Genomic DNA, 14,160 nt, shown 5'->3' on the forward strand with positions numbered 1-14,160 from the left:
GTTAACAAAGCACGCTGTGTGATTTTTTTATTGAGTAACTAATTAAAACAAAAAAATGATACATGTTTGTATAGTCAATAAACCTTTGATAAGAAACTTCTTTTTTACACAGTTGACTTTGTTTTGATATTTGCTATTCTCAAGTGCTGGGTCAATATTGAACTGGGCAAGTGATCACAAAGTCAATTCCCTAGCTCACCGCGGTGCAGCTGTCTCACAAACACCAGGGCGATCCAGACGGAATTACCCCCACTGAAAGGAAGTAGCTACTGTTCAAGCCTCTCATTATTAGAACATATGTGTTCAGTGTAGAATATTAATACTTTCAACCAATTGATATTGTGTGTTTATTGCAGAATTTATCTTGGTTTATCTAATCAGACAGCAATACGTCAGCATACTGGAATGGTGTAGTTGCTGCCTGCCTATCTGCCTGCCTGTCTGTCTGTCTGTCTGTCTGCATGCCTGCCTGCCTGCCTGTCTGCCTGCGTGCCTGTCTGTCTGCCTGCCTGCCTGTCTGTCTGTCTGCCTGTCTGTCTGCCTGCCTGTCTGTCTGTCTGTCTGCCTGTCTGCCTGCCTGTCTCTCTGGTGTGCTGTAGCTGGATGCTCCAGGGTGTTCTCTTTGCCTATCTGCCTGTCTGCCTGTCTGTCTCTCTGCTGTGCTGTAGCTGAATGCTCCAGGGCGTTCTCTGTGTCTGCCTGCATGTCTGTCTGCCTGTCTCTCTGGTGTGCTGTAGCTGGATGCTCCAGGGTGTTCTCTGTGCCTGTCTGCCTGTCTGCCTGCCTGGTGTGTTGTAGCTGGATGCTCCAGGGTGTTCTCTGTGCCTGTCTGCCTGCCTGTCTCTCTGGTGTGCTGTAGCTGGATGCTCCAGGGTGTTCTCTGTGCCTGTCTGCCTGTCTGTCTTCCTGGTGTGCTGTAGCTGGATGCTCCAGGGTGTTCTTTGTGTCTGTCTGCCTGCCTGTCTCTCTGGTGTGCTGTAGCTGGATGCTCCAGGGTGTTCTTTGTGTCTGTCTGTCTGCCTGTCTCTCTGGTGTGCTGTAGCTGGATGCTCCAGGGTGTTATCTTTGCCTGCGTGCCTGTCTCTCTGGTGTGCTGTAGCTGGATGCTCCAGGGTGTTCTCTGTGTCTGTCTGCCTGTCTCTCTGGTGTGCTGTAGCTGGATGCTCCAGGGTGTTCTCTGTGCCTGTCTGCCTGCCTGTCTCTCTGGTGTGCTGTAGCTGGATGCTCCAGGGTGTTCTCTGTGCCTGTCTGCCTGTCTGTCTTCCTGGTGTGCTGTAGCTGGATGCTCCAGGGTGTTCTTTGTGTCTGTCTGCCTGCCTGTCTCTGGTGTGCTGTAGCTGGATGCTCCAGGGTGTTCTCTGTGTCTGTCTGCCTGTTTCTCTGGTGTGCTGTAGCTGGATGCTCCAGGGTGTTCTCTGTGCCTGCCTGTCTGCCTGTCTCTCTGGTGCGCTGTAGCTGGATGCTCCAGGGTGTTCTCTGTGCCTGCCTGTCTGCCTGTCTCTCTGGTGTGCTGTAGCTGGATGCTTCAGGGTGTTCTCTGTGCCTGCGTGCCTGTCTCTCTGGTGTGCTGTAGCTGGATGCTCCAGGGTGTTCTCTGTGCAGTGACGGGCCACGTGCTGCATCACATTAAAACCCATACCAGGGATGTTTTACATTCTGAAATCCCAAAACCTCAAAACCAGGACAGGTGGCAATTCTAACCACTAAACTTGAGTCTTTAGTCTTGCGAGAGAAAGTCCAGTTTGCTGTCTGAACTTCGTATGCTCGCTGAGCTCCTTTTGAAATAAAACTACAAGAAAAGTAGACAAATATTCACAATTATTGAGAACCAACCAATAGCAATCTGTCAGTGTGATTTAATATAGAACATGTTGTGATAAAACCAACTGAACCACTCATATTTTATCTGTGATTATTTGCCTTACCTTTATTGTATCAGTTTGATATAAATTCATATTTATTTCACTTCCTCATTTTTCACTTTGCTTGCACTTTCATTAGAAATGTGTGACTTGTGGGAGCGACTCACATGCACTGGATGTGTTTACCCTGGTACACAAGGGCTCAATTACTGGTGTGGAAACAGTGACAAAGCGATCGGATGTTAATCACACAGGTAAAATAGAAATGTTTCAAATACAGTAAGATAAGCTGAGGGACTGGGAGGCAGTGTGGTCTAGTGGTTAGAGCTGAGGGACTGGGAGGCAGTGTGGTCTAGTGGTTAGAGCTGAGGGACTGGGAGGCAGTGTGGTCTAGTGGTTACAGCAGAGCGGTTGGGAGGCAGTGTGGTCTAGTGGTTAGAGCTGAGGGACTGGGAGGCAGCGTGGTCCAGTGGTTAGAGCTGAGAGGCTGGGAGACAGCGTGGTCTAGTGGTTATAGCAGAGCGGCTGGGAGGCAGTGTGGTCCAGTGGTTAGAGCTGAGGGGCTGGGAGGCAGTGTGGTCCAGTGGTTAGAGCTGAGGGGCTAGGAGGCAGTGTGGTCAAGTGGTTAGAGCTGAGGGACTGGGAGGCAGTGTGGTCAAGTGGTTAGAGCTGAGGGGCTGGGAGGCAGTGTGGTCCAATAGTTAGAGCTGAGGGGCTAGGAGGCAGTGTGGTCTAGTGGTTAGAGCTGAGGGGCTGGGAGGCAGTGTGGTCCAGTGGTTAGAGCTGAGGGGCTAGGAGGCAGTGTGGTCTAGTGGTTATAGCAGAGCAGCTGGGAGGCAGTGTGGTCAAGTGGTTAGAGCTGAGGGGCTGGGAGGCAGTGTGGTCCAGTGGTTAGAGCTGAGGGACTGGGAGGCAGTGTGGTCCAATGGTTAGAGCTGAGGGACTGGGAGGCTGCTTCTCGGGTGGGCTGTAAGGTATGGGAAGAGACAAGTTTGAGGCTTGGAGAGTTGCACTACATGCAGGGTTTAAATAGATTTCAGAATACATTTTCCATCCTCTGCATTCGTTCCCCATGTTTCTTCTGTTCTAAAGAGTGGTTCCCCATTTCCCATTGGAACAGAGAGAGCACAGTGTAAACAGCCATTACAAGGCTGCTAAGCGTCTCCTAAATATATTGGCTGGATGTCTAGACAAATAAGAGCTGGTGTAAAACATTAATTTAATCTGCGTGATTTGTGCTGAGCACTGCTAATACTCCTTAAAGGTAATTACATCTTATTGATGAACTCATGATTATACACTTGTATCCTGCGTAATTGGGGAGCCAACAGCCTCTTCAGTTTGACATGTTTAATTGGTTTCATGTTGTTGTTCAATTTTGAAGTCAGCATAATATAATCACAGACATTTTGAAGCAAAATGCAATTTGTAAAGAAAGGCCATCGCTACTATACTGTATGAGTAAGCCCAAGCCTTGGATTTGAGTCATTGGGCAGCAAAGCCGGCCAATGAGACTGGGAAGTGTTGCACTGATGCTGGGCTGATCCAAGCACGTTGTATCATGGTATTAGTGCTCCCCTGTTGCTGGTGTCTGTTTTGGGTGGCACTAGAGACCTCTGTCCACTTGCCCGTCTGTCTCTCCACACCGCTTGGTAAAGTGCCTGTGTGGCGGACTGACAGCTGCACAGTGCCCCCTGCTGGGAAAAGGCAGGAAGGACTGACCATAATGAGAGCTCCCCTCTCAGCTCTGGGACTGCATACCTCAGCCCTGACCTGTACTCTGCCATTCCATCACTATCATCAGAGCCTGACAATTCTGTCAAATTGTGAGATGGTTGCATCGTTTGAGCCCCACAAACCTTTTATGAAAACTTAAGTTGCCACATTAAAGTGGCTGTTGCTAACAAACAGAAACATCCATAAATATTATCTATCATGCACTTCCATTCATTTGAAGCTGTTCGTGAAGAATATTTATTGAATGCTCCGTCCTCGCAGATATTTCCATACTACACTTCCGGTCAACTTTGTAATGTCGTTTGAAATGGACATTGTTAGTCGTAGGAAAAGCAGTGATTGGTCCTCCAATGTGATCCAATATGTCTCGTTTCTGGGAGTTTGAGGTCTTTAAAAAACATTTAGAATGTATCATTTTTATCCAGGAAAAGTATATACCGGTATAAATTAAAAATATATATTTTTAAATGTGCTTAGAAGAGTAATTGTCTAAAAAAAAAAAAAAAAACTTTCAGAATAGTTTTTCCTGCCATGATTTCCCAGGATCAGCTCAGAGTCAGATGCATTCCTTCATTGGGAAGTACAGTACAGTACACTTTTTTGTTTACAATTAAAAATCAAATCGCGTTTAACATAACGTGTGAATTTTTCATATAGTTAAATGTGAGATCTACAAAGTGATCATAACAGATATGATAAGATTTTCTGGAATTATTTTGTTAGCTTTACGTACACACACTGGGCCCTGTTTTGAAGCAAGGTACAACACATTTAATAGCATGAAACAATTTAGGAGTGCAAAGAAGTCATTTTTTATGAGCGGCATACCATAAAACATACTGCATTCCTCTCTGAAGTGTTGCCTTGGCGATTGCTTTCAAATTTGTCCCATTAACATATAATCTGCTAACACAATGCTGAGTCTGGCTGCACAGTCTCCAAGGCCCAAAAAAGGGAATCTTTCCAAAGTGATGTCCCTGAATGTGTTACGATTACAAGATCCAGGTGTCTACAACACATCCCCGTGGTACAACTGGACTCATTCCAGATAGAGTAGGAGGGAGCAGCCAGATAAAGAAGTTATAAAAGAACAGGAATTAACTTGGTCCCCCATTTTTATTGCAACAGGAACTACAAGCAACATGAATAAAAAGGGGCAGGGGTGAATTCTAAAAAAAAAAGAGCTACAGGGTTCAAACAAATTGCATTCACGAGTTCATCTCAATAAGTTTATTATTATTTTATTTCTTAACAGATGCCCTTATCCAGGGCGACTTACAATTGTTACAAGATATCACATTATTTTTTACATGCAATTACATTATTTTTTACATACAATTACCCATTTATACATTTGTTTTTTTTTTACTGGAGCAATCTAGGTAAAGTACCTTGCTCAAGAGTACAGCAGCAGTGTCCCCCACCTGGGATTGAACCCACAACCCTCTGGGCAAGAGTCCAGAGCCCTAACCACTACTCCACACTGCTGCCCTATAAAGATCCATTTACGGTATTTCACTTCTCCTGTCCAGAAACATGAGTATAATCTTTTCAAGTTTTCAATACCCTACAGAGAGCGCCACAGTAAGTACTCCCCCCTTTCTTCTAAGATGTAAGAAGTAACGACAGCACTTACTATAGATGGTGTTTGTATTGGTTATGATTGGTTCTGGGTTCTGTAGGTCTGGCTTTACAGGGTGCCCACCTCGACACTGGCAGAGGTCTACTGAAAATCTCTAGGGGCTGCTGCCTTTTTAATCCCAGCTACCGACTTTCTGTCAGTAGCTGGTGGGAAAAAATATGTAATGGTATGTCAGAGGGTGTACAATTATTCCGATTATGATGCTGACTCTTTGCATTTTGTTTATGGTTATTTAACATGGTTAGTCCAAAATATTGTATTGATTTATTCATCTTCTTGTGCAGCATGTTTGGAAAAGCACTGCTTCGGATCATGACATAATCATTCAAATCTGTTGCACAAAACATGAAAAAATGCCTATTCCACACCAGCATTAGCATTCCATTGAAATCATGTGGCAATGTGACTTTTCATCTCTGCTACAGTAGCCCCACCTACTCTGCATGCTGTAAATAGGCTGCCTTAGAGCCTTCCTAAAAAGTGCTGTGTATAAAGAGGGGATTGAAGTACAGAAGAACATCAGAAGGTTTAAGATAGCTCATCCGCTTCCTAGTAGTTGGTTGATCTCAAAACTTTGTCAAGTTGGGTCTTAAAGGATCCCAGTGATTCTGCCTCAACAGCGTGGCTATGTAGCCCATTCCATACTACCCTCACCACTCTCTGTGTGAAGCATCTCTACCCCAGTGTAGCCCATTCCATCCCCTCACCACTCTGTGTGAAGCATCTCTACCCCAGTGTAGCCCATTCCATCCCCTCACCACTCTCTGTGTGAAGCATCTCTGACCCAGTATAGCCCATTCCATCCCCTCACCACTCTCTGTGTGAAGCATCTCTGACCCAGTATAGCCCATTCCATACCCTCACCACTCACTGTGTGAAGCATCTCTACCCCTGTGTAGCCCATTCCATCCCCTCACCACTCTGTGTGAAGCATCTCTACCCCAGTGTAGCCCATTCCATCCCCTCACCACTCTCTGTGTGAAGCATCTCTGACCCAGTATAGCCCATTCCATCCCCTCACCACTCTCTGTGTGAAGCATCTCTGACCCAGTATAGCCCATTCCATACCCTCACCACTCACTGTGTGAAGCATCTCTACCCGTGTAGCCCATTCCATCCCCTCACCACTCTGTGTGAAGCATCTCTACCCCAGTGTAGCCCATTCCATCCCCTCACCACTCTCTGTGTGAAGCATCTCTGACCCAGTATAGCCCATTCCATCCCCTCACCACTCTCTGTGTGAAGCATCTCTACCCCAGTGTAGCCCATTCCATCCCCTCACCACTCTCTGTGTGAAGAAGTGTCTCTACCCCAGTGTAGCCCATTCCATACCCTCACCACTCTCTGTGTGAAGAAGTGTCTCTACCCCTGTGTAGCCCATTCCATACCCTCACCACTCTCTGTGTGAAGAAGTGTCTCTACCCCAGTGTAGCCCATTCCATACCCTCACCACTCTCTGTGTGAAGAAGTGTCTCTACCCCAGTGTAGCCCATCCCATACCCTCACCACTCTGTGTATCCTACTTCTCTCTTCATTTCATTTTCAACAGTGTGTCCTCAGGCCCTGGTTTTCTTCTTAAAGCATTGGTTCAGGTTCATTTTGTCAACTCCTTTTAAGATTTTGAAGACATCAATCATGTCCCCCCTAATTTTGCTCAGTGTGTAAAACAGAATAAAGGATGAAATTGTTATCAAGTCAGTGACTCATTAACAGAGTCTGTGAGCAGTGTTGCCACATCAGAGGTTTTCCCTCAGATCTAGAGGTTTCACGTTTCTGCTCAGGGCAGTCTGGAGGTAAGGAATGAGCAGAGGTTTTTTTAAAGGTACATTTTGAATTTTAGAGGATTTTCTAAAGGGTTTTTTCTGTCTGAAAACATTTTGTTCTCCGATGTATTCAGAATGTGCAAGTCCTTCCTTTACTAAGATGGCGGATGTGTTGTGACATCATGCCCTTGACAGTTGCGACCGCTGAGTTCTATAATTTCTCCAGATGTTCAATTTACTTTGACTGCCCAGTATAAGATCACTTCATGTCCAGCATGTATTAGGGTCGCTAGGACCACATAGAGTCTTTTCTGCATAGAATTTGAGTGAGAGGCACAGGTGGGGGCCTAATACTAGTTGCAGAGGAAATTAATTTAGATGTAAGAGCCGTGTTCAAGTGCTGTGCCAGTCAGTGAATATCTATCCATTTATCTATCTATCTATCTATCTAGCTATCTATATATCTATCTATCTATATATCTATCTATATATCTATATATATATAGATATATAGATATATTCTGTAAAATGAAGAAAAAAAATACATTTACAGATTTTTTTTTTACAATGTAGCCATGGTGTGCCAATATAACATTACTGGAGGTTTATGGAATTATACAAGTACAGTGCATTCCAGTGACTTGCACGGTAATCGTGTATTCCTGTTAACTTTAAAAAGGTGAAGCACATTTCCTATTAAAATGCACATGCAGTAGATTCCTGTGAAGTACATATCCTGTGTGCTTCACAGTTTTATGCATTTAACCAGAATAAGGAACCTACATTTTCAAAAGAAATGTACTTCACAACGGTATGCAATTATCATGTAAACAATTCAATGCATTACACTGTATATGTTACTGATAATTGCATATGCTGGTAATTTCATAACACTTACAGTGAGGGCACCTGGGCTCTGCAATTAACAAAACTCTACTGTAATAGGACTTAATATGAGGTACTTCTGGTATTATTTAAAGTTGGATTTCAGTGCTACTTGCATGGACTGTCTCTTAATAAATTCAGTATATATTGACCATTTCACCAGCCTAATTGTTTGTGTTTACAGCAAGAAAAGCATCTGTCATCTGGCACCCCTGCCTGTGTGTGAACAAGCCAATGTTACAGTGTCTGCAGGCTCTAATGGATTAACCCTGCCACCCCCTCTAGTGCTGATCACTGTGTTTGTCCACAGACTGGCACACACACACACCAAACACTTGGAAAGCATGTCATAAAAACAAACCACTCATTCAAACTGGGCTTTGAACATCAACCCTCTTATAGAATAACGTGGAAGGAGAACACCACAAGATTCTGACATGTAACTACAGCACAGGCAGTGTGGACTGTTTGCTGTATTCTGACTGGGACATTTCAATAGTGATGAGCAGACTGACACTAACACTAAAATAAGATGGGGCATTTTAATTGAGCTATCCTGGGTATTAATAATAATAATAATAATAATAATAATAATAATAATAATAATAATAATAATAATAATAATAGTAAGAAAGATATTTAATGTTTTAATAACCGTCTAATGGTAATCCTGAGTAATCATCATCATCATAATAATAATCGAGAAAGAGCTTTTGTTTTAATAATTGTCTAATTGTAATACTGTAATAATAATCTGCATTATTCACTAACCCCCCATTTCCACGAGATATTACACAGACAGTACTGGGGTTTCTAGTTCTGATGTAATGGACTTTATACCACGATAACGAGAGCATACATTCTAAACGAATTACAAGCGAGCACAAACTGCTATAACCCTTAGATTCTCATTAAGAAACACCATGTTGATGCCAATGGCGTTTCCTGGTAACATATTTTTTTTGTTCATAATATTATTAGTATTAGAATATACGCGAAGAGATAGACCGAGGGCGCGCAGTCATTTGTTATGACGCACCTTATTGAGCAAGCGCTGCTCTGTACTGTACTTCAAAGCGAGTCAGACCGCGTCGGCATTCCACAAAATAACAAACACAAATGTAATTGACCATAAGAGAAAAGAGCGAGCGAGGCACAGAGACAGGGAGAGAGGATTCCTATGGTGAAAGAGTTAAGGTAACCTGATTCCCTTTGCTTTGCTGTGAAGTTCAGAGGTGGCAATTAGCATGAAATGTGAGCGAGTCTGTTGATTTGTGTTGCAGAGTAGAGCAGAGCACTCCAGGTGCTGGACGAACTCGCAAGAAGAAACTTACCAACCCTAAGAAGTAAGTGTACTTCCACACTGTACTGCTGTGCGTGGGAAACACGCGCCGATACTTAATAATAATAATAATAATAATAATAATAATAATAATAATAATAATAATAAGTCTTTGGAATGTAGCCTAACTAGAAGCCATGCATATAATATTAGTATCTTGTCCTGAGGTAAAAACTGACGCGTGCTTCATATTTTTTGGGGGATCTAAGCTCGTCAGGTGGGAGTCGTTATTTTTTTAGTCCAGTAGCTTGTTTTGGGTTTTTTTTTTCCCCATGAAAGCACTGCAGGCGACAATTGTCAGTTTAGTAATTCCTGCTTACAAACAGTGGCTTGGTGGAAGCTGAACAATTAAGTTTCTTTAGGTTTTGGAGAACATGACGCATAAATGACAGTTTGACTGTACTGAGGCAGGGAAGTCAGTCTGACTATATGTACAGTGGCTTGCTGAAGTATTCACCCCCTACCAATAATGTCATATTTTGTTGAATTACAAATAATGTGTGCACAGTTTATCAAACAAGCTTTTTTATTCAAAGCTGTAATTAAATGTCAGCAAAACTTGCAAAGAAAATGTACAAAATGAAATCTGGTTGCATAAGTGTGGAGCAGTGTGGAGTAGTGGTTAGGGCTCTGGACTCTTGACCGGAGGGTTGTGGGTTCAATCCCCAGTGGGGGACACTGCTGTTGTACCCTTGGGCAAGGTACTTTACCTAGATTGCTCCAGTAAAAACCCACCTGTATAAATGGGTATGTAAAAATAATGTGATATCTTGTAACAATTGTAAGTCGCCCTGGATAAGGGCGTCTGCTAAGAAATAAATAATAATAAGTATTCAGCCCTTTAAGTCAGTACTTGGTAGAAGCACCTTTTGCAGCAATTACTGCTATGAGTCTTTTTGGATAGGTCTCTACTAGCTTTGCACAGTAGGATGGTGACATTTTTGCCCATTCTTCACAGGAAAATTGCTCCAGTTCTGATAAGTTTCTTGGGGATTGTTGATTGACTGCAATCGTCAAGTCTCGCCATAATTTTCGATTGGAGTCAAGTCAGGACTTTGAGTGGGCCACTCAAGAACATGAATTCTCTTCTTGTTGAACCACTCCAGTGTGGTTTTGGCTTTGTGCTTCGGGTCATTGTCCTGCTGAAATGTGAATTTCCTCCCCAGTTTCAGAGTCTTGGCTGACTCAAACAGGTTTTCCTCAAGGATTCGCCTGTACTTTGCACCATCCATTCTCCTCTCTCTCTCTCTCTCTCTCTCTCTCTCTCTCTCTCTCTCTCTCTCTCTCTCTCTCTCTCTCTCTATATATATATATATATATATATATATATATATATATATATATACACATATTTTATTGGATATTAACTTTATCAACCTAGAAATCTAGAAAATACCTTACAATAAAGACGACGAATCACGTGGTTATACATTAAATAACTTATCATTATAAAATACAATGTTTGTGACTCATAACTCATCTGTCTCAACATCTGCGTGCCAGGGAAATATATGTTGTTTTTTTTTTTGGTACACCTGGTTTTAGATTGAAGGAGGTGTTTATTTAAGTAATAGAAAATATCATTGTAAAAAAAAAAAAAGATTTGTGTTGGATAAACAGGCAAACTGAAGAGAGAAATAGTTTTCTTGTTTATACATTATCATCAATTGCTCTGTCAGTCACTGAACATTGAGTTTGGCTGTTGTAGGTGTGTGTGTCTACATAACAGCAGTGCTGAGGAGTAATGCATTGTAACCTGATTACATTTTACAGTAACTTGTAACTGTAATGGTTACTTTTTCAGACAGGTAATTAATGTAACACATTACATTTTATGTGAAAAAAAATAGCAAAGTAACTTTTAGTACATTTAAAAAAAGGACTATGGCTAATGCGTAACATGGAAATCAGAAGAGCCTCAACAATGCAAGTCACAGCTTACATGTCACACTAACACGCTTTTTATACCGTCTTGCTACAAAATGGCATCAGAGTACTGAACTATAGGATCGATAGCTGGATCTTTAACTAATATTTCAAACTGCAGCCTTGACCAGACCGAAAAAGCTCTGTAAAATGTGAACGGTGTCCGAGAAGTAATTATTGGAACTCGTTACAATTTTGTTCAGGTATCTTGGAACTGTAACAGATTACTTTTTCAAAGTAACTTCCCCAACACTGCATACGAGTTATGATTTTAGGGTTGTATACTACAGGAATCCTTTTACCTACTCTCCCAGTCCTCATAATGATTTCATTTGGGATGCGCTACAATAATGGGAATATCATGAAATAAACTGATTTCCAACCAAATGCTAAGAAAACACCCCACTTTATATGAGACTATTGAATATAACCACCATAGTAATCTTTCAAAGGGATTGAATACAGCCACCATAGTAATCTTTTAAAGGGATTTTCATTTGGGTAAAATTGCATTTTATTGTGCTGGTAGAGTGTGTTTGGTTTGTAAGAGCCCTGGTGTAATTCTCTAGCGTGTTGAATATTTCATGAGATTGAAATAGATGAAAGGGTTAACCAGGAACCTGGGAAGCGTTGCAGTCAAGCAGATTAAGGGGTTGAGTTTGTGTAGATGGGTGGACTCTGATCCTGATCACACACTGGGTACCTGTCATTTCAGGATAAATCAATAGATCTGCTATGTGGTTGCAGAAGGCTTGTTAGAGGCTATTTAAAAATGTATCCGTTTGGGAGGAAGGACTGCCCCCACACTGATTACATCATCTACTAACCAATCAGGAGATTCTAAATAAACCAGACATGACACCTCCTCATGTGCAGTTGATTCACATCATCCACCTCTCCCAATCACCACCCCTTTTGTTTTTCTTGGTTTCCCCTTGGTTGAATCACGTGGGGGGTCTATCGCCTCATCCAGCCAGTCAGGCAGTGGGCCCTCAAACCAGGCCGACTGCAATGACTCATCTGTAGCATACTCCGTAATCAATCAAAATATCACTTCTCAGATTCTGTCTTGGGGGTTTGTCTTGAACGTCTGAAATGTATCTATGAAGTATTGCTGGTTAACTGGGTAGTTGGAGAGCTCTGACTCTGTTCTGGTGTCAGGTCAGGAGTAGGGATTGGAGTGTGTGAATCAGTTGACTCGTTGTATTTGGTCATGGTTCACCTACACCTGTTCGTACCTCAGCGTGGCGCGGGACAGCGCCTTGTTGTTGTGGAGTCTGTTTTGTTGGAATGAAAGGTCCCTTGAGACAGGTCTTGTTGTTTTATCCGCTGCTATCCTGGCATGCTGATGGGACATGCTCAGAGAGAGAGCAGCGTGCTGGATTCACTTTCTTATCCTGGCATGCTGATGGGACATGCTCAGAGAGAGAGCAGCGTGCTGGATTCACTTTCTTATCCTGGCATGCTGATGGGACATGCTCGGAGAGAGAGCAGCGTGCTGGATTCACTTTCTTATCCTGGCATGCTGATGGGACATGCTCGGAGAGAGAGCAGCGTGCTGGATTCACTTTCTTATCCTGGCATGCTGATGGGACATGCTCGGAGAGAGAGCAGCGTGCTGGATTCACTTTCTTATCCTGGCATGCTGATGGGACATGCTCGGAGAGAGAGCAGCGTGCTGGATTCACTTTCTTATCCTGGCATGCTGATGGGACATGCTCGGAGAGAGAGCAGCGTGCTGGATTCACTTTCTTATCCTGGCATGCTGATGGGACATGCTCGGAGAGAGAGCAGCGTGCTGGATTCACTTTCTTATCCTGGCATGCTGATGGGACATGCTCAGAGAGAGAGCAGCGTGCTGGATTCACTTTCTTATCCTGGCATGCTGATGGGACATGCTCAGAGAGAGAGCAGCGTGCTGGATTCACTTTCTTATCCTGGGATGCTGATGGGACATGCTCGGAGAGAGAGCAGCGTGCTGGATTCACTTTCTTATCCTGGCATGCTGATGGGACATGCTCGGAGAGAGAGCAGCGTGCTGGATTCACTTTCTTATCCTGGCATGCTGATGGGACATGCTCGGAGAGAGAGCAGCGTGCTGGATTCACTTTCTTATCCTGGCATGCTGATGGGACATGCTCAGACAGAGAGCAGCGTGCTGGATTCACTTTCTTATCCTGGCATGCTGGTGGGACATGCTCGGAGAGAGAGCAGCGTGCTGGATTCACTTTCTTATCCTGGCATGCTGATGGGACATGCTCGGAGAGAGAGCAGCGTGCTGGATTCACTTTCTTATCCTGGCATGCTGATGGGACATGCTCGGAGAGAGAGCAGCGTGCTGGATTCACTTTCTTATCCTGGCATGCTGGTGGGACATGCTCGGAGAGAGAGCAGCGTGCTGGATTCACTTTCTTATCCTGGCATGCTGGTGGGACATGCTCGGAGAGAGAGCAGCGTGCTGGATTCACTTTCTTATCCTGGCATGCTGATGGGACATGCTCGGAGAGAGAGCAGCGTGCTGGATTCACTTTCTTATCCTGGCATGCTGATGGGACATGCTCGGAGAGAGAGCAGCGTGCTGGATTCACTTTCTTATCCTGGCATGCTGGTGGGACATGCTCGGAGAGAGAGCAGCGTGCTGGATTCACTTTCTTATCCTGACTTGTTGATGGGACATGCTCAGAGAGAGAGCAGCGTGCTGGATTCACTTGCCCCTGCATGGTACTGCATTGCACTTAATGATCATTTTGAATAAACAGGAATGTAATTTAAGAGAATGAAGCCTGTATCGTTGATATCCAGTGTGGTTGTGGAGTGGAGGATCATACATTTTTAGACACATTTTGCTTGGGGTCATGTACTTTTGGAATGTTATCGCAGCAACGAAATGGGAATCTGTGGAGTGCTGAGGTAACTACAACAAATACAACAAATAGTTGCTACAGTACCTTCATAAATGTACTACCGTAGATTTATGATGGTGTTGTATTAGTTTTTTAACAT

At 43.5% G+C, this 14,160-nt stretch overlaps 1 protein-coding gene across 5 annotated transcripts in view; it reads left to right on the plus strand.

The window, feature by feature from the left end:
• The first annotated feature begins 8,952 nt into the window (after positions 1-8,952).
• Positions 8,953-14,160, plus strand: part of LOC117423706 (papilin-like) — a 79,775-nt gene continuing 74,567 nt past the window's right edge. For 2 of the 5 annotated variants that reach the window (XM_058991259.1, XM_058991261.1), the window contains exons 1-2: positions 8,954-9,086; positions 9,173-9,235. The gene's annotated coding sequence lies outside the window, so the exon portion shown is untranslated. Of the gene's footprint in view, positions 9,087-9,172; positions 9,236-14,160 lie in introns of all 5 variants that reach the window. The other 3 variants (XM_058991263.1, XM_058991262.1, XM_058991260.1) reach the window with 3 other exon arrangements.

The sequence above is a fragment of the Acipenser ruthenus genome, chromosome 18 (genome assembly GCF_902713425.1).
Source record: "Acipenser ruthenus chromosome 18, fAciRut3.2 maternal haplotype, whole genome shotgun sequence".
Classification (NCBI taxonomy): Eukaryota; Metazoa; Chordata; class Actinopteri; order Acipenseriformes; family Acipenseridae; genus Acipenser; species Acipenser ruthenus.